The sequence below is a fragment of the Xenopus laevis genome, chromosome 7L (genome assembly GCF_017654675.1).
Source record: "Xenopus laevis strain J_2021 chromosome 7L, Xenopus_laevis_v10.1, whole genome shotgun sequence".
Classification (NCBI taxonomy): Eukaryota; Metazoa; Chordata; class Amphibia; order Anura; family Pipidae; genus Xenopus; species Xenopus laevis.
This window is the reverse complement of record NC_054383.1, coordinates 133,645,478-133,667,725: the sequence shown is the minus strand read 5'-3', so window position 1 is coordinate 133,667,725 and position 22,248 is coordinate 133,645,478. Positions and strand designations below refer to the sequence as shown.

The 22,248-nt window shown below is 39.9% G+C and overlaps 1 protein-coding gene across 4 annotated transcripts in view; it reads left to right on the top strand.

The window, feature by feature from the left end:
• The first annotated feature begins 2,394 nt into the window (after nucleotides 1–2,394).
• LOC108696899 overlaps nucleotides 2,395–22,248 on the top strand; it is a 40,215-nt gene continuing 20,361 nt past the window's right edge. For 3 of the 4 annotated variants that reach the window (XM_018226606.2, XM_018226607.2, XM_018226605.2), the window contains exon 1: nucleotides 12,323–12,756. The gene's annotated coding sequence lies outside the window, so the exon portion shown is untranslated. Of the gene's footprint in view, nucleotides 3,512–12,322; nucleotides 12,757–22,248 lie in introns of those variants that run through there. The other variant, XM_018226604.2, reaches the window with a different exon arrangement.

The window sequence follows — 22,248 nt, the reverse complement described above, 5'->3', positions numbered from 1 at the left end:
TTTAAACTTTTTATTCTGCGGGAGTAAAAGTGACACCAACTAACTGTCAGCAGGCAGGTGGCAGTTGCAAATACTGAGTCATGTTACGATCACTAACTCTACGTGAGTCACTAGTAGCTGAGTTACTATTTCTGAGAAGCTCTGGGAAGTCACGTGAAGAGGAAACAATAGAAAGAAAAACGGAGCCTTGAATTCTAAGAACAGAAAAAAATTCACCGCAATTCATTGAAATGGGTGGCGACACCTTATGTACAGAGATTTGTCTGTTTTTGCTCCAGGGGACGCATCAACTTTTTATAAATGAGCTCCACACAGGTACAAGAAGGCAAAGTATGGACTATAAGAAAGAACCAATGGGACAGAAAGAAGGATATTATGTAAGGAGCTATAAATTGAGTCATAGTAATGGGCGAATTTATTCGGCAGGCGAAAATTTGCAGGGAATTTCAGCGTTTCGCCACGGGCGAATAAATTTGCAGCAAAAATTCACTGGCGTTGAAAAACAGATGCCTATTAAAATCAATTGTCGCCGGTGTCAAAATCCGCACTCTACAAATTTTTCGCCCGTTTCGCGAATTTAGTGAGAAATTCACCCATCATAGTGACTTATACACGTCTAAGCTTATCTGGGGGGGGGGATCATGGAAAAGGGGTCCAGACCAAAATGATCAGTTGCTGATAGAGGAGCAAAGCATTTGATGGATACATCCGAAAAGGCCCAAAATAATAGAAAAATAATATTATTTGAATACGTCTGCAGGGCACATGTGACTCCACAGACCCTGTACAGGTATGGGACCTGTTATCCAGAATGCTCAGGACCTGGAATTCCAGGTAATGTGCAGTTGGATAAGTTTGGGGGCCCTCCTGCTCAAGGCCAAAGTGGGATTGGAATAAATAAAGTCCTTTCTTAACTCATCACAAAGCAACTTGTTCCTAAAGGGGGAAACTGCAACAGAAAATAGTGTGAGAGTGGAAGGAAAGGGGGGGGGGGACCTGACCATATAAAAGGTAAGGGAAAGTGTGAAGAATAAATTGAGGATGGTTATTTACTAAACTTGTGGTGTTTATATAAATGACCTGTAGATGTCACTGTGCCCAGACTTATACTGTGAATACTTCCTGACAGCTTCAAAGTGACAGTTACTGTTGTGTAATGTCTGCATGAGCCTGCTAATAAAGCACTGTTATACTCTACTCATCCTCGGCTACCCAAAACGTAACAAAACTCCAGTCATGCTTTTTGGGGCCAAACTTGAAATTTTTTTTTTTTAAAAAACTAAACTTTTTCTAATTTATTATTTATTTATTAAAGCCTGATGGAGCAAAAAGCCTGAATCTGAAAATCCGGCATCTCAGACCTGGGTATAAATCAATGGCAGAGGTCCCTATCCGATTTTGAAGTTTCTGTGGTCTGTGCTGGAATTAGCCTGAAAATTCAAACGTTTTGGACGTTTCAGGCAAAATTTTAAAAATTCTGGCTTTTTGGGGGAAAAAAAAAAAATTGGGCGGTTTTATCGAGTTTTTACCCGAACCGATTAAATCGAGCTTTAGAGTTCGGTTGTGGTTTTTTATTAAAAAAAAATCGATAAATTTGGATTTTAGTATCCAACCCTCTAAGTTTAGAGTTGCAGATTCCTATGAAAATATTATTATTACTCCGGGTGAGAACAGGCCATGGGCACCGTCTGTTCTGACTGCCAAGGCCAGTGGTAGAACTGCTCATGAGATGGAAGGACAGGAGACACGGTATATAAAGAAGGTCCCAGGGGAGACAATTAAATACTTTTACACGTCCCTCTGCTCCAGCCTCTTCCTTCCTCCACCCTTATACACTGCAACTCCCGGCAGCCCTTAACCCTTCCTTATACAGTATGCTGGGAGTTGTCAGGGGTTTTACACCTTTAATTTAACTTTAAGTATGATGTAGAGAGTGATATTCTGAGACAATTTGCAATTGGTTTTCATGTTTTATTATTTGTGGTTTTTGACTTATTTATCTTTTTATTCAGCAGCTCTCCAGTTTGTAGTTTCAGCCATCTGGTTAATAGGGTCTAAATCACCCTAGCAACCACAAACTGATTTGAATAAGAGACTGGAATATGAATAGGAGAGGCCTGAATAGAAAGATGAGTAATAAAAAGTAACAATAACAATACATTTGTAGCCTTACAGAGCATTTGTTTTTTAGATGGGGTCAGTGACCCCCATTTGAAAGCTGGAAAGAGTCAGAAGAAGAAGGAAAATAATTCAAAAACTATAAGAAAGAAAACAAATAAAGATTAATTGGAAAGTTGCTTAGAATTGGCCATTCTATAACATACTTAAAGCTAAATTACAGGTGAACCACCGCTTTAACCCTTTCATCCAGTATGCTGGGAGTTGTAGTCCAGTCACATGTCAGGGTAAGGAATAGCGCTCTTACAGAAATGGGAAAATGATTCTGTACCTCCATGTTCCCAAAAAATGTTTTCTGGCCTAAATGAAAGAAGCTGTAAGTAACCGTACTGTAGTGTTTAGTAACAGCCCTTCTAAGGACATGTTTATATGTTTATTGCTATGCAGCACTGCTGACACTAGAGGGCATCCTCTACAGCAGTGCAGGGAGAATCCGAGAGTATTCTAGGATTCTATGGTTATGACACTTTCCATGTGGAGCCAGCTAGGCAGTTTTGCAGGCTGTTGAATAAAAGCGATAACCAAAGCCTTCTGTGTGTGTGGGTCAAGATTCTACACTTACAACATACAGTCATTACACATGTTCAACTGTTTTAAAGTAATTTGTAAATGTGATTTCTATTGTGTATCTGGCTGTTCATTATCTCTGCACTTCAGGTTCTGACTCCTGAAACAATGAAGCAGTAGCCCGCTGATAAACAGAGCACAACCTTGATCAGCCCACTCATGAAATTGGAATTCTTCCCTCTGGTTAGCAGAATATTCAGTGAAAGATGAGTCCAGAGAGACTTTTTATAAAAAATAAAATGTGAATAAGAATGAACCCGAACGAGACGATGACAAGTTTGTAGCGTGTGATTCAGAAGAGCAGTTTGGGCTGGACAATAAAGAAGATTGGGGTCCCTATCTGAAAGGATTTATCTGGGATGTGCAACCTGTGCTCCTCCGATTGGACAACAACTCCCAAGATGTCGAGAGCTGCAGTTCAACAATAGCAGGAAGGTGAGGCATTGGACATAGATCATGTAAATACTGGAAATATCTATTCATTTCTACACATGTGTCTGTTGGACTCAACTCAAATCCATGTTAAATATCAGCCACGTTTGGACAATAAATCACCCTTGGTTCAACTACAACTCCCTTGAAATCTGTCACGTGCCATTTTAGGAATGAGGGGGGGGGTGACTCATACAAACTGCCTGCTGGAAAGCAGTCAAATGAATGTTATTATACAGGAAGAAGAATATTCTCAGCTGCAACCGGGAGCTTGTGCCCCACCCATAGGAGCCCTGTGTGCAAAGATCAGAGCCGGGTGCTGCACGAGAAACTGGTCAGTATATTATTATTATTATTATTTTTTTGTCTGTAAACAATGGGATTTTATTATTTCGTAAATTGCCAGTTTAGAGCCAGAACACTCTTTACAGGGTGACGAGCAGCAGGGATAGATATGGAGGAGTTTGGACATGGGGGACCTGTTTCAGCTGCTCTTTAGTAGCACAATTCTGCTGCACACACAGCGCTGTCTCTTTAAGCCATTCCCTTGCACAACAGTGAACTATAACTCTCAGTTCTCACACACATATTCGTGTAATTCATACACAGGGGCAGACTTATTGAAAATCCAAATAACTTCAGTAAGGACACTGGATATTGATGGCAGATTATCAATCACAGGGGGTTTTTTTTGCATTGATGCCCCCAGCATGCCAGGATCTTATAGTACCTAGTGCACTACCCCTTGTCCCTACCCACTGAAGTCTCTACACAACTACTCTGATTAGCTGAGCAGGTCTATATTATACTCCTGAAGTTGCCTGGCGTTAGAGTGTGAAGTATCGCTAGAGTCTATCTCCTTTGCTAGGGAAGTTCCACCAGCGACCGTTAGTAAATCTACAAAGTACAGAAATGAAGAATTTTCGCCCGCGTTAGTCACTTCGCCCTTTAGTAAATTCGCCCCTTAGAGTCCAGGAATTTCCATGTTGAGGTCCCCTATCTCCTTCCTGGAGAAATAGTAACACATCCCTAGAAACCTCTCACAACCAGACATAGGTTACACTTCACACAGTAGGGAAAGATAACTCTCTCACATCCCTCAAAAGTAGAAAAAGTAAAGGGTAAGTAATTAAATTAAGACAGGATGCAGAAATTATGCCGGTGTTTCCCAAACGATAGGACATTTTCCCCCTGTGGTGGGGTGTGAAGATAACAGCAATTGAAAAGCTTTTTAATAACATCTCTAGATCTACAACTGCTCCCAAAGTTCTACCAATATGTAGCTAGCGGCCCTCGCATTCCCAGAACAACCTGGAGACAATTGTAAAGTGGTAGGGTCTCTTGTCTGATAAATTACTGGACTCACAGTTACATATATTGCTGGGGCCACTATGTAAATATTGCTGGGGCCACTATGTAAATATTGCTGGGGCCACTATGTAAATATTGCTGGGGCCACTGTGTAAATATTGCTGGGGCCACTATGTAAATATTGCTGGGGCCTCTATGTAAATATTGCTGGGGCCACTGTGTAAATATTCCTGGGGCCACTGTGTAAATATTGCTGGGGCCACTGTGTAAATATTCCTGGGGCCACTGTGTAAATATTCCTGGGGCCACTGTGTAAATATTGCTGGGGCCACTATGTAAATATTGCTGGGGCCACTATGTAAATATTGCTGGGGCCACTATGTAAATATTGCTGGGGCCACTATGTAAATATTGCTGGGGCCACTATGTAAATATTGCTGGGGCCACTGTGTAAATATTGCTGGGGCCACTGTGTAAATATTCCTGGGGCCACTATGTAAATATTGCTGGGGCCACTGTGTAAATATTGCTGGGGCCACTATGTAAATATTGCTGGGGCCACTGTGTAAATATTGCTGGGGCCACTTTGTAAGTATTGCTGGGGCCACTATGTAAATATTGCTGGGGCCACTATGTAAATATTGCTGGGGCCACTATGTAAATATTGCTGGGGCCACTGTGTAAATATTCCTGGGGCCACTGTGTAAATATTGCTGGGGCCACTGTGTAAATATTCCTTGGGCCACTATGTAAATATTGCTGGGGCCACTGTGTAAATATTGCTGGGGCCACTGTGTAAATATTCCTGGGGCCACTGTGTAAATATTGCTGGGGCCACTGTGTACATCTTACACTCACTCCAATTTCTTTTGTTTGTTCCGATGCCTGAAAATACACACTCATCTTGAGTATCATGTGTAGCGGTTGTTAATTAACCCTTTCTCAATAATATTCCCTAGTCTATACAGCGCATGTAAATGTTAAAGAGATTAATTGCAGTGATTTAATAATTAGAAAGTCTTTCATGGTTCTGTGCTGGAAGCTGTGTTCCTGCCTCTGCTGTGGTTAGTGCGGAACGTTTAAAATGCATCCAATTACATGTCTCTAACAAGTCTGTCCTGTCTTACACCAGAGGCAGCACAAGCCAATTACCAATAATTGTTTTTAGGGATGAGCGAATTTTTTCGCTGCGGGAATGATGCCCATAGACTTCAATGGGAGAAAAAAATGTTGCGCTTACAAAAAAAAAAATGCTGCGTCAAAATAAATTTGTTGCCAATAGACTTTAATGCATTTCAGCGAATATTCACTATCGGCTAATATTTTTGGTGGTGTGAAACAGGTCACATTTGCCCATCCCGCAAGTGAATATCAGGTGCCTTGACCCAGGCCATGACATCTCCTCTGGGGCTTAACTGTTCCTATGTACCAAGTACTGCAACTTGTTTAGATTGTAATCTCTATTGAGCAGGGCCCTCTTTACATTTTATATAGGCCAATACATGAAGTCTGTTTGTGCGATGTATCCACCGTTGTCTTGTATAGCGCTGCTTTATTGGTGTCATTCCAAGGAGTCATTAAATATTAAATGAAATATTAAATATTGTACTTTTAACAAATCTGTGTTTTAAACCACTGTAAACAATCGGTTTGAAAGAGTCACATACTTGAAAACCATGTATTCTTGTTATTGGTGTCCCTCTTCCAGTTTTATGTCCTCAAGACACAAAAGTTTCCTTGAGCTTTGGAAATAAACCAAATCACTGCTCTAGTGTAACATTACAGTAGGCCCAAGGTGACTCTCCTGACACTCAAGAATAAGTCATGACCTAACACAGAAGCAGGCCTGTAGAGGTCCCAACAGACTAGAGGATCTCCAGATGGGCCCATGGCATCTATCACTGTCTACATCTGATTGTGCCTGCAAGATTTCCAGTTTCTCTGGTGGGTTTTAGAAGGTTCACACAGGCACCATTCAAGTAGGCCCAAGGCTACACTCCTGAACATTGACAGTCAAGAATAAGTCATGACCTAATCCAGAAGCAGGCATGCAGAGAGGCCCACTCGAATACTAGATGCCATGGACACACCTCGAATACTCCAGGTGGGTCCATGGCATCTAGCGTTGTCTACATCTGAATGTGCCTGTAGGCTTTCAGCTTCTCTGGCAGGTTTTAGCAGTTCACTCAGGCTACATTAAAGTAGACCCATGGTTACACTCATGAACACTGACAGTAAAGAATAAATCAAGACCTAATCTGGAAGCAGGCCTCTAGAGGCCCACCAGAATACTAGAGTATCTCCAGGTCGCCCCAGCCTAATACAATTCGCATCACTACTTATTAGCTCCTTAGGCTTATATAATGTTGTGCCTGTGAGATCTAGCACTGTCTACATCTGATTGACCTGATAGTGGGTGCAGGATTTCAGTTTATCTGGTGGGTTTTAGGAGGTCCACTCAGATGCTGTCTCTGGAAGAACATGCTCTGTGTGGTATCAAATCACTCAGATAGCAGCCAGTGGTTGTGGCCACTGATGTGTTTTCAAAATACATCAGTTAATAGTTCTGCAGAATTCTGCACTGAAATCCATTTCTCAAAAGAGCAAACATATTTTTTCATATTTAATTTTGAAATGTGACATGGGGCTAGACATATTGTCCGTTTCTCAGCTGCCTCCAGTCATGTGACTCTGATAAACTTCAGTCACTCTTTACTGCTGTACTGCAAGTTGTAGTGATATCACCCTCCTCCCCTTTCCCCCCAGCAGCCTAACAACAGAACAATGGGAAGGTAACCAGATAACAGCTCCCTAACACAAGATAACAGCTGCCTGGTAGATCTAAGAACAACACTCAATAGTAAAATCCAGGTCCCACTGAGACACATTCAGTTACATTGAGTAGGAGAAACAACAGCCGGCCAGAAAGCAGTTCCATCCTAAAGTGCTGGCTCTTTCTGAAATCACATGACCAGGCAAAATGACCTGAGATGCACCTACACACCAATATTACAACTAAATACACTTGCTGGTTCAGGAATGAAATTTTATATTGTAGAGTAAATTATTTGCAGTGTAGACAGTGTAATTTAGAAATAAAAACTACATCATAAAAATCATGGCAGAATCCATTTAATGAAATTATTACCAATATACAAAGAAACAAAAGGCAAGACAGGAATCAGTGAAGCTCATAGATCTTATTTCATTTCAGCAATACACAGGGGTACATGGCTATGAAGATGAGTATTTTACAACTAAACAAATGGAGAAAAGAATCCATATGAATGAACACAATCCACTGCAATTGGACACATCATCGTAAGCAAGCAAATACTTTGTGTATTTGTAAAGGATCATCATTTATTTAAGCCTGACTAAATCTGAATATAACAACATTATTTTACACCACCATCGTAACCCACTGAAGGCAATGGGACCAATTAAAGCAGTAAAATAAAGTGAGGCCTGAAGCTCTCAACACCATTCTGACATGATTATCCCAGTTGTTTCACAACATAATACACTCCATTTAACTTCATCAGTTTGCACTTGGCTTTTTAACCTCATTACAGGTTTTACCCCTGTGCAACTCTAGCCAAGCAAATACCTGTCCCAGACTCATAGCATCAAGAAGATTGTTTATGATAACTGCATTAGCCCTAAGGGTGTATAATAATAAATAAGTAAATAATGTTATGTGTATTATTAACAAATCTGTGTGGTTTTGAATATGATATTAGTGCCTCGAAGCAGTAACATCATCTTGCCATTTTTCTAAGCAATAAAAAAACAACATGTTCAGGAATTAGTTTCAGTTACAAGACATATACATGGTAGCCAGGTTTATACACGTGTCTGCACTTCCCTCTTAGTTTCGGTCTAATTATTTAATTGTCACAACAACTTGGATTTGCGTGGAAAGATAAGGACAAGAAGGACACAGTGGAACAAGATGGTGACAAAAGGGCAAGATAGGTATAGGTGTGTGTATATATATATATATATATATATATATATATATATATATATATATATATATATATATATGTATATATATATATGTGCTCTGGGGTTCATTTGGAGGGGTTGAACCTGATAATCATTTATTAACATGAACAAAAGGCAACACAGGATTAAAATACACAACTTGGATTTGCGTGGAAAGATAAGGGCAAGATGGAGACAGTAGGACAAGATGGAGACATTAGGGCAAGATAAAGACAGTGGGACAAGAAGGAGACAGTGGAACAAGATGAAGACAGAAGGGCAAGATGAAGACAGTAGGACATTATGGAGACAGTAGGGCAAGATGGAGACAGTAGGGCAAGATGGAGACAATAGGGCAAGATTGTAGCTCAAGATGGAGATAGTAGGGCAAAATAGAGATGGTGGGAAAAGATGGAGATCGTGGGACAAGATGGTGACAGAAGGACAAGATGGAGACAAAGGGGCAAGATGGAGACAGTGGGGCAAGATGGAGACAGTAGCTCAAGATGGAGATAGTAGGGCAAAATAGAGAAGATGGAACAAGATGGAGATGGTGGGACAAGATGGAGACAGTAGGACAGATGGAGACAGTAGGGCAAGATGGAGACAGTAGAGAAAAATGGAGACAGTAGGGCAAGATGGTGACAGAAGGGCAAGATGGAGACAGTAGGGCAAGATGGAGACAGTAGAGCCAAATGGGGACAGTAGAGCCAGATGGAGACAGTATACCATTCAATTCGTGTTTTTTTAAAAAGTTTGAATTTGATTTTCGAGGTTTACCATACTCAAAATTCAAATTCGACTATTCGCCAGAGATCAATTTGGTGATGTTTGCAGCCTTCCAGACATTCATGTTTTTTTCAGAGAAAAAACTCGAATCGAGTTTTTCTAATTCGAATCAAATTCGATTCCAGTTTCCGGGTCGTTTAAATTCATTAGAGTTGAAAAAAATGTGATTTAATTTATACATTTCAATTGGTTGAATTTTGAATTTATGGGAGTTTTAAAAAAAAAAAAAAAACATGAATTTGAAATTCAACACTTGATAAATCTGCCCCTAAATATCATTTCCACAGGAGCCTTCATGTGGAATGTGTGGAATGTGAACTCCAGTGGCCACACTGGATCTGCAGAATGGAGTACCTGGCTACTAAAGTCTGTAAACAGAGAACCGATTCTATTTATCAACTCCATTCCTGGAGCATATCTTGATCCCTGGGGAGAAGCTAAAGGCTATAGTGAACTTTTTCCAGGTTTTCTTGGCCACTCTACCACAGGGTCCCTACACATTTATAGGGAGGTTTTCAACATTCCTCTGTTTTAATACATTTTTGAAAGTGCATAAATATTGGTACAGGAATGGGACCTTTAATCCAGAATGTTGGGGACCTGGGGTTTTCTGGATAATGGATCTTTATGTAATTTGGATCTTCATACCTTAAAGGGATGCTTTCATGGGGAAAAAACATTTTTTTGAAAATGAACCAGTTAATAGTGCTGCTCCCGTAGAATTCTGCACTAAAATCCATTTCTCAAAAGAGCAAACAGATTTTTTTATATTCAATTTTGAAATCTGACATGGGGCTAGACATATTGTCAAATTTCCAGCGAATTTTCTGGCGCAAGAATATGTGTTCGCCAGTTATCGCATTCACTGAAAATAACGCTACGTACACATTAACGCCTGTTCACTAAACAGCGAAATGTGTGTAAGACAAAATTAACGCCAGAATATTTGCAAAATTTTACCGCCATCTAGATAGTGGCGGTAAATTATTTTTTCTATCAGAAAATTCGCAAAGGGAACAGGAAATATCCCATAATACTCTTTTTACCAATGTAGCCACGGCTGAAGGATGTTTTGGCTTCTGCTTCTATTTGCGGCAACAGCAGCAATTTCAGCTCAGGCGTATTAAAGGGCATGTAAAGGCAAAAAAATAAAATCCCATTTTTACTTTCTTTAATGAAAAAGAAATCTATCTCCAATACACTTTAATTAAAAAATGTGTACCGTTTTTATAAGAAACCTGACTGTATGTAGTGAAATTCTCCCTTCATTTACTGCTGTGGATAGGAATTGTCAGACGGTCCCTAACTGCTGAGCAGGGAAACAATCATACTTATGAACAGCAGGGGGAGCCCCACCTTACTTCCCAGTCATGCAGAACTCAAGCAGCTTTGTTTGTTTCCCTGTTTTGATAATTTATGACGATCCCTAAGCAGCTCAGACCACACTGAGCATGTGCACAGTCTTGGTCTTGCAAAGATGTTTAACAAATTTACAAGATGACAGCCCCCTGTGGCCAACTTTGAAAGCATAAATCATTTGTTTGATTAGGCTTGTGGTGCAGTAAGTTCATGTTTATGTTTAGTATACAAAATACAGCATTTCTAGCATTATTCTATTTTAGACTTTCCTTGTCCTTTAATGGCAGCGGCTGTACATATTTTTTATATATTTGATTTCTGTAACTTTATCATCCAATTGGCAGGGGGTTCGGTTTCATTGTGATTGGCTACATTAAACTTGTGCATTTATATGATGCAAAGAGATTGACTGGTATGATTTCTCGTTCATATGATTCTATTGGCAGAAGGGTTTGTGACTGGATGGATGAAGTATCGGTTTATATGATGCGCACGTTTGATTGGTGTTACTCTGTAATGTTGTTGGATGGTATAATCATCAGTCAATAAAGTTTATGAGAAGATGCATTTCTGGCCATAAATGTCACAGCAAAAATTGGCATAATAACCGCCCTAAAACAAGACTATTTTACAGCATAAATATTCGCAAACTTAATTTGTTGCCAGAAAATTCGCTAAAATTCCCGCTAACCTAAGCTGTTTCATTAACGAAATGATTGCAATGACTTCTGAGCGCATCGCTGTTTAGTAAACCTAGTCGCTGCGAATATTTTGTCAGAAAAACATTCGCAGCAATAACATGCGGAGAGTTATAGTCAAATTTAGCGCACTTTAGTAAACGGACTCCATCACAAAAAGGATGGAAGATATTTATAAGCCTGTGCCTTTACCCAGCTACAGGGCAGTACTGTGGCTCTCACATGTTCTCAGCATAAATAATAATGTTTGCCTCATCCCATAATGTCTTTGGGGCAAATTCACTAAGGCGCGAAGCGCCGAACGCTAGCGTTAATTCGCTAGCGTTTGGCATTTTCGCTACTGCGCAAATTCACTAACGAACGCTGGCGTAGTTTCGCTAGTGTTACTTCGCAACCTTACGCCAGGCGAATCTTCGCTAGCGACGAAACTACGCAAATTCACTAACTTGCGCAGTGTACTGAACGCTACCTTTTACGCTAGACTTCCTTCGCCACCTCAGACCTGGCGAAGCGCAATAGAGTAGATAGGGATTGTTTAAAAAAAAGTCAAAATTTTTTCTAAGTCCCAAAAAACGCTGGCGTGTTTTCTACATGATGACTGATAGGCTGAAAAAGATCGAAAATTTTTTGGGGCTCCCCTTCCTCCCCCCTACATTTCCTGACTCATGGCAACTTACCTAGACAGTGGGCACATGTGTAGGGCAAAATAAAAGTATAATTTGCAGATTTGAAGGTTTTCTAGGCATTTGTAGTGCAGATACGTGTTCCTCCATTGAAATTTGAATTTCGCGCCGTATGCAAATTAGCCTTCGCTAGCGCAACTTCGCTTTATATAGCGAAACAACGCTAGCGCAACTCCGCAACCTTACGCTACCCCTGTGCGCAACTTCGGATTTTAGTGAATTTGCGAAGCGCTGGCGAAACTACGCCTGGCGAAGTGCGGCGAAGTTGCGCCTGGCGCAACTTCGCATCTTAGTGAATTTGCCCCAATTTATGCCGCCCCTCCCGTAAGGATTATCCTGATTTTATAACCATCCGAGCTTTGTAGGAAGCAGGAGCGGCACTTTTTCCAGGCTGTGACGGTAGGTAAATAGCAATTGTGTTTATCAGGTTATTGGCTGTGGATTAAATTGGCCCTATAGTGTTGGAATGTGATGTGGATTCTAGATTGTAAGCTCCATTGGGCTCAGAATGAGGTATAATTTCTGTACTGCACTGCAGCATATGTCGGCGCTATATAAAGCAGAAAGAATCCAAAAACAGGCAAGCTGCCTTGCGTGTTTATTGCGAAATTCCAAGGGGCGTGACCGGGAAACGTTGCATTTCCCAATAAACACAGAAGGCCGCTTGCTTGCATTGACCCTGTGTGCTTTTGGATTCTTTCTGCTAAGACTGTTTGTGAGGCGGCCGATCCTCTACCCTTGTGCACCAGGTATCGTTCTACTAATTTGCAGAGGGTGTGGGAGAGCCAAAGTTTCATTAGGCGCTATATAAAGGCAATATTACAGCGCAGACAGAAGATTTAGGAAGGTTGGGTATTTATTCTATTCATTAAGCAGAAGATTTGCAGTTTCTATGAAAATATTATTATTGCTCGGGGTGGGTAAAGCTACAGGCCATGGGCACCGTCAGTTCTGACTCCTACATTGCCCCCAAGGCCGGTGGATGGAGGGACAGGCGGTATATAAGGAAGGCCCCTGGGGCGACAATTAAATACATGATTAAATACAAGCACTGCGTATCTTGACAGCGCTATATAAATAAATGATGATGATTTTCTGATTATCGAGCTGCGTATAAACAGCTATTGCTTTTACTTTCACTTCTCTGTTTGTTGTGAATCAGTCGATATAAAGTCACTGGGGGGGTATATAAAATGCTTACATTTAGCTGAGCAGGTTGTTTATGCTGGAGGGGGGCGATCCTCCTGCCTTGTTAACCCTCGCACTCACTTTTCCTTAATCCTCCATGTTGCCCACGTCCCACGCCCCGGCCTCTTCCTCCTCCTCCTCCCATAAACACTGACACTTCTGCCATTAACCCTTCCTTATACAGTATGCTGGGAGTTCTGTCACTTCTCAGGGTAAGATATAGAGCTCTCATTCTCATCCAGGTCATAGTGTATCTATAGTAATAAATCAAATCAATTAATTGATTATTCTGCTTATATTAAACAATGATGCTGATTGGAGTAAAATTCCAAGGTATATAACTCTAGAACGAGCGTTGTACAAGTCATCCTGAATTGAGAAAGCCGGCCGGATGACTACCGAAACGTCTTAGCCAGAAAATTCGCGAATGTACCGCAAAATTAGCAAAACAACAAAAAATTTGCGAAACGAATAAGGGCTCTTACAGACGAGCGTTTTTCCCTGCGCTCCCCTGCGTTCCGTTTTTCTGCGTTCAGCCACAGGGGAGCGCAGGAATAGACGCATTACATTTTTTCCAATCGGGCTGTACTCACACAGGTGCATGTAGGCGGCGAACGCAGGAAAAATGCAGCATGTTGCGTCTCAACCTGCGTTCAACGCCTACACGCGCCTGTGTGAGTACAGCCCCATTGGAAAAAATGTAATGCCTCTATCCCTGCGCTCCCCTGCGGCTGAACGCAGAAAAACGGAACGCAGGGGAGCGCAGGGAAAAACGCTCGTCTGTAAGAGCCCTTAAAGTCAATGGGTGTAAAAATAATTCTGAGGCGTGACAATTTTGAAGCAATCGTCAATTTTTATACCTGCGACTATTTTGTCCAAATGCATTAAAGTCAATGGGTGTCCGAATAATTCTGAATTTTTTTTTTGTTGCGGCGGAATTTTCGCCGAATTTTTCCGAATTTATTCCCTGGCGGTGAAACGTTGAAATTCACAACTATTCGCAATTTATTCGCCCATAACTAGTCTGCACCCAAAAACTGTTTATTTGTTTTGTAATGAAAGAAAATATGAAGCAAAGTAACTTCCTGATATCTGGATCACAGATTCCGAATTGCAGAAAGGCCGTCTCCTATAGACTCCATTATAACCAAATCATTAAAATTTTTAAAAATAATTTCCTTTTTCTGTGTAATAATAAAACAGGCGCTTGTACTTGATCCCAACTAAGATATAATTAATCCTTATTGGAAGCAAAACCAGCCTATTGGCTTTATTTAATGTTTATATGATTTTCTAGTAGATTTAAGGGATGAAGATCCAAATTATGGAAAGATCCATTATCTGGAAAACCCCGGATCCTGAGTATTCCAGATAACAGGTCCCGTACCTGTAGTATCCAGATAATTAACAGGTGAGATTGGAATTAGATTCTCTTTAGCAGCGCTGCTCCTAACAAGAGGGGGAGGGGAATTAGCGCCTCCTTAGGGCTCTTACACATGAGCGTTCTGACCTGCGCTCCCCTGCGTTCTGTTTTTTGGCGTTCAGCCACAGAGGAGCGCAGGAATAGACGCAAGTCATTATTTGAAATGGGGCTGTACTCACTCAGGCGCGTGTAGGCGCCGAACGCAGGAAAAATGCAGCATGTTGCGTCTGAACCTGCGTTCGGCGCCTACATGCTCCTGAGTGAGTACAGCCCCATTTCAAATAATGACTTGCGTCTATTCCTGCGCTCCCCTGCGGCTGAACGCCAAAAAACAGAACGCAGGGGAGCGCAGGTCAGAACGCTCATGTGTAAGAGCCCTTAGACATCACCAGCTGACAGTGCCGCTCCCCTGGGCAATGAGTTTTGGTTAATTTGAATGGAGGAGCGTTCTGTGCTGCGTAAGTAACATTTAATCTTGGCAGTCAGATGGGAGGGAGAGCTGCAGGGAGACGGAATTGCTGAGCAGCGGTGGAAGTGCTGACCCAAATAAACGGCGCGTTCTGATGTAATAAGGATATAATACACAAAAGCCATGAATATCCTGTAAATTATATCCTTATAAACGGTGAGTTCTGATGTCATCAGTTATAAACGGTGAGTTCTGATGTCATTTCTGTCACATGACTCACTGAAACTTGTGTATTATAATAAATAAAGTACCCCCAGTTGTAAAATATGAGGATATTAGAAGTTACCTCGGAGTTCCATGACCGGTATAAATACACTCAGCCTTCAGCCTCGTGTTTTTATATGGTCATGAAACTCCTCGGTAACTTATAATATCCTTATATTTTACAAGAGGGGGTACTTTATTCACTATATAATTTACAGTTTGGTCCCATAGGGAAAAGACAAAACTGTAGATTATATTGAAGCTGCCCGGACCCAAAGGGGGCAGATTTACTAAGCTCGAGTGAATAATTCGAATGCAAAAATATTCAAATTTCAAAGTGTTTTTTTGGGTACTTCGACCATCGAATTGGTCAAATTCGATAGAATCGAACGATTCAAAGTAAAAAACGTTCGACTATTCGACCATTCGATAATCGAAGTACTGTCGAAGTACTGATGAATAAAAATCATTTGATCGATCGCTTAAAATTGTTCGAATCGTTCGATTTTGCGAGAGGGTAAGTGCTTTGTGGGTTTTCGTAGATTTGGATTTTTCTGAGGCGGGTTCCAGTTATGTCACAGCATGGTGGCTTGGCGGGGGAATGCTTGTCATAGGGGAAGGGGCCAGTACCCTGGTGTTTATTGTACGGTTATTTCCTTGGGTCATGGTCCCGGGAGGTAGGAGTTCGGAGTCAGGCCTCCTTATGCTTTCACTTGCCCACCTCAGCAGCTGGGGAGGCCGGCATGGCAGGGGAGGCCCGTTCACTCCAGTGGAGTAGGCAAGCATTCCTGGCTTGGTATTGTTGTTGTTATTTAACTATGTAACCTTTTGTTAATAAGCTGTGGCCTTGTTACATCCATCCTGGACTGTGTGAGTGTAATTCTTGGGGAGTATAAATAAAAGAGGTAAGTGCCAAGGAATTGGTAAGTGGGAATGGGTAGCTTCAACAGCTAGAGGCCTTGACACTGCCCTGGTCAATATAATACACAAAAGCCATGAATATCCTGTAAATGATATCCTTATAAACGGTGAGTTCTGATGTCATCAGTTATAAACGGTGAGTTCTGATGTCATCAGTTATAAACGGTGAGTAGTGATGTCATTTCTGTCACATGACTCACTGAAATTTGTGTATTATAATAAAGTACCCCCAGTTGCAAAATATGAGGATATTAGAAGTTACCTCGGAGTTCCATGACCTGTATAAAACCACTCGGCCTCCGGCCTCGTACTTTTATATGGTCACGAAACTCCTCGGTAATTTATAATATCCTTATATTTTGCAATGGGGGTACTTTATTTATTAAATATATTACACAAAAGCCATGAATATCCTTTAAATAATATCCTTGTAAAAAGTGAGTTCTGATGTCATCAGTTATAAACAATGAGTTCTGATGTCATTTCAGTCACCTGACTCACTAAAACTTGGGTATTTATAATAAATAAAGTACCCCCAGATGCAAAATATGAGGCTATTAGATGTTACCTCGGAGTTTCATGACCTGTATAAAAACAAACAGCCTTCGGCCTTGTGTGGTCATGAAACTCCTCGGTAACTTATAATATCCTTATATTTTACAATGGGGTGTACTTTATTCACTACATATATTAAAAAAAGCCATGAATATCCTGTAAATGATATCCATATAAAAAGTGAGTTCTGATGTCATCAGTTATAAACGGTGAGTTCTGATGTCATCAGTTATAAACAGTGAGTTCTGATGTAATTTCTGTCACATGACTCACTGAAACTTGTGTATTATAATAAATAAAGTACCCCCAGTTGTAAAATATGAGGATATTAGAAGTTACCTCGAGTTTCATGACCTGTATAAAAACACTCAGCCTTCGGCCTCGTACTTTTATATGGTCATGAAACTCCTCGGTAACTTATAATATCCTTATATTTTACAATGGGGGGTACTTTATTTATTATATATATTAAACAAAAGCCATGAATATCCTGTAAATGATATCCTTGTAAACAGTGAGTTCCGATGTCATTTCTGTCACATGACTCACTAAAACTTGTGTATTATAATAAATAAAGTACCCCCAGTTGTAAAATATGAGGATATTAGAAGTTACCTCGAGTTTCATGACCTGTATAAAAACACTCAGCCTTCGGCCTCGTACTTTTATATGGTCATGAAACTCCTCGGTAACTTATAATATCCTTATATTTTACAATGGGGGGTACTTTATTTATTATATATATTAAACAAAAGCCATGAATATCCTGTAAATGATATCCTTGTAAACAGTGAGTTCCGATGTCATTTCTGTCACATGACTCACTAAAACTTGTGTATTATAATAAATAAAGTACCCCCAGTTGTAAAATATGAGGATATTAGAAGTTACCTCGAGTTTCATGACCTGTATAAAAACACTCAGCCTTCGGCCTTGTCCTTTTATATGGTCATGAAACTCCTCGGTAACTTATAATATCCTTATAATACACAAAAGCCATGAATATCTTGTAAATTATATCCTTATAAACGGTGAGTTCTGATGTCATCAGTTATAAACGGTGAGTTCTGATGTCATTTCTGTCACATGACTCACTGAAACGTGTGTATTATAATAAATAAAGTACCTCCAGTTGTAAAATATGAGGATATTAGAAGTTACCTCGGAGTTCCATGACCTGTATAAAAACACTCGGCCTTCGGCCTCGTGTTTTTATATGGTCATGAAACTCCTCGGTAACTTATAATATCCTTATATTTTACAAGAGGGGGTACTTTATTCACTATATAATTTACAAGAGGGGGTACTTTATTCACTATATATTACCACTGCACATGAGTGTATATTTGTAGCTTTCAGCACAAAAGAAAAAAAATGTATGACACAGACACTATATTTTGTATTAACACAGTACCCTATTATTGGACGTTGTGCCGCTAATAATACAACCAATATTGTGGTTTTGTAGAGAGGTTGTTGGACGGGAAAAAAAACTTTTCTTGGAAATGAACCTCCAGGATTCGACAATCAGGAATTGACATTAAGCGGTGTTTTAAAACATTTTAAATACGTTGCTCCCTGTTGGGCTACAGATATAAATTTGCTGCTTGATATGACATGTGTTTGAAACATCAAGGGGGCAGATTTATCAAGGGTCGAATTTCGAGGGTTAATAAACCCTCGAATTCGACCCTTGAAGTAAAATCCTTCAATTTGAATATCGAATTCGAAGGATTTTAGCGCAAATGCTTCGATTCGAACGATTTTAATCGATCGATCGAATGATTTTTATTCGATCAAAAAAACGTTTAAAGGACCCCATAGGCTAACATTGCAGCTCGGTAGGTTTAAAGTGGTGAAGTATGAAGTATTTTTTAAAGAGACAGTACTTCGACTATGGAATGGTCGAATAGTCAAACGATTTTTACTTCGAATTTGACCCATTCGATGGTCGAAGTACCCAGAAAAATACTTTGAAATTCGTTTTTTTTTTCATTAGAATTCTTCACTCGAGCTTAGTACGTAAATCTGCCCTTAATTGTCTCTGCCGAATGAATTGGGCTTTTACTTTTACATTTAATCAGAAATACGTTTCTATGGAATTATATGAATTTTAACAGAATTATGGTTGGTAATTATAAGAATTTTAAGGGTCTGTTTATTGATTACATTGATTAATTGGTTTAAATTGGCAGCATTTGAAGCCCTAATATTGCTTATTAGCAGAGAATGAAATTAGAAAGCTTAGCAGGACACACAGAAACAACGCAATCGCGTAATTACAAAGCTTTAATGGAATCTGCCTTGTGGGGAAAGTCCAAGAATGTGATAACAAAGAATCAAATGTGATGAGCAAATTGTTTATTCTTAGCTCTGAAACGGATCTTGTTATTTGTTATTCCGGCTATTCGACCTCTATGCGGGAGGGAGAGCAAGAGAGTACTGTAAGAAAATTCCATGTATTTAAATTGAATAATGTTTGTTAGACCGAGATTGTGTTTGCAGGAGAATGGCGATGTTTATAGAAATCATATACTAAATATACTCTGTATTGTGTCTATTGATTGTTCTCATGTAACGTCCCGTGTTCTTGTACTTGTTATTCAGCCGCTTCCTTTCATTTCCTTATTATAAACAGTTGGCTGTGAGCTCATAGCAGGGACATTGTTCAAAGGGAGATTAACTGTATTAAACTGAGGGTTTTGCTGGAAAACATATCAGCCTTTTATACTTTTACCTTTCTTCCTTATTAATAACATTGGCATCAAGGATAATTTTTACCAAACACTTATTATGCCCAGTTTATAATTATTATTCCTTTTTCATCTGTGAGTCCCACTAATGAACTGTCCATTTAAAGGAATAGTAATATCAAAAAATGAAAGTGTTTTGAAGTAACACACAGGATACACAGTAGATAACAGATAAGTACTACTATGGTTTATATAATCAAGCTGCTGTGTAGCCATGGGGGCAGCCATTCAAGCACAGGATACACAGTAGATAACAGATAAGTACTACTATAGTTTATATAAACAAGCTGCTGTGTAGCCATGGGGGCAGCCATTCAAGCACAGGATACACAGTAGATAATAGATAAGTACTACTATAGTTTATATAAACAAGCTGCTGTGTAGCCATGGGGACAGCCATTCAAAGGAGAAAAGGCTCCGTTTACACAGCAGATAGCAGATTAGTTCTGTAGAACATAATGGTGTTATCTGTTACACAATGTTTAACTTGTGCCATATAGACTTTTTTCAATTTCCCCCATGGCTACACAGCAGCTTGTTTATATAAACTATAGTAGTACTTATCTGTTATCTACTGTGTATCCTGTGCTTGAATGGCTGCCCCCATGGCTACACAGCAGTTTGTTTATATAAACTATAGTAGAGTTTCTGAAGCAAACACATCAGTTTTACTAGTGCAGGGCAACACTACATTATATTTTTTACTTTAAGGCACTTTCCTTTTTTGGTTTTACTGTTCCTTTAAGGAACAATTACCCCCCGGAAACTAAATCCCTCTCTTTTCTTATCCCCCTCCACTGTCAATCTTCCCTTTTACCCACCCACCCATTCCATGTATAATACCCAGAACACACGCCAGGATAAATACAGTGCCAATTCCATGTATAATACCCAGAACACACGCCAGGATAAATACAGTGCCAATTCCATGTATAATACCCAGAACACACAGCAGATAAATACAGTGCCAATTCCATGTATAATACCCAGAACACACAGCAGATAAATACAGTACCAATTCCATGTATAATACCCCAGAACACACAGCAGGATAAATACAGTGCCAATTCCATGTATAATTCCCCAGAACACACAGCAGATAAATACAGTGCCAATTCCATGTATAATACCCCAGAACACACAGCAGGATAAATACAGTGCCAATTCCATGTATAATACCCCAGAACACACAGCAGATAAATACAGTGCCAATTCCATGTATAATACCCCAGAACACACAGCAGATAAATACAGGGCCAATTCCATGTATAATACCCCAGAACACACAGCAGATAAATACAGTGCCAATTCCATGTATAATACCCCAGAACACACAGCAGGATAAATACAGTGCCAATTCCATGTATAATTCTCCAGAACACACAGCAGGATAAATACAGTGCCAATTCCATGTATAATACCCCAGAACACACAGCAGATAAATACAGTGCCAATTCCATGTATAATACCCCAGAACACACAGCAGGATAAATACAGTGCCAATTCCATGTATAATTCTCCAGAACACACAGTAGGATGCAGTGTTTGACTGGGATGCCAGGAGCCCACCAGAAAACCTTAGATTGTGGCCCCACTTTCCAAACTCTTATTCCTCCTCTCTTCACTCAACCTCTTTATTCTCCTAGTCTACTTACTATATTCTTCCATTATTAAGCATTTTTTCCCATAAATAAATAGGGAATGACTATGAAATAGGCTAAATGGTTAGAAGCAAGAGGCCCACTGACACCTGGGCCCACCGGGAGTTTTCCTGGTATCCCTGTGGCCAGTCCGACACTGGTAGGATAAATACAATGCGAATTCCATGTATAATACCCCTGAAGACACCACAGGATAAATATAGTGCTAATCTGATATATAATATCCAGAACACACAGTAGTATAAACACAGTGCTAATCCCATGTATAATTCCCCAGAACACACAGCAGGATAAATACAGTGCCAGTTCTACTGTATGTATAATATCCCAGAACACATGGCTGATAAATACAGTGCTAATTCCATGTATAATACCCCAGAACACACAGCAGATAAATACAGTGACAATTCCATGTATAATACCCCAGAATACACAGCAGATAAATACAGTGCCAATTCCATGTATAATACCCCAGAACACATGACAGGATAAATACAGTGACAATTCCATGTATAATACCCCAGAACACGTGACAGGATAAATACAGTGACAATTCCATGTATAATACCCCAGAACACATGACAGGATAAATACAGTGTCAATTCCATGTATAATACCCCAGAACACGTGACAGGATAAATACAGTGTCAATTCCATGTATAATACCCAGAACACACAGCAGGATAAATACAGTGCCAATTCCATGTATAATACCCCAGAACACGTGACAGGATAAATACAGTGACAATTCCATGTATAATACCCCAGAACACATGACAGGATAAATACAGTGTCAATTCCATGTATAATACCCCAGAACACGTGACAGGATAAATACAGTGTCAATTCCATGTATAATACCCCAGAACACACAGCAGGATAAATACAGTGACAATTCCATGTATAATACCCCAGAACACACAGCAGGATAAATACAGTGACAATTCCATGTATAATACCCCAGATCACATAGTAGTATAAATACAGTGCTAATTTCATGTATAATATTAGAGAACGCATCTCAGGATAAATATAAGGCAAATTCCATATTTAATACCCCAGAACAC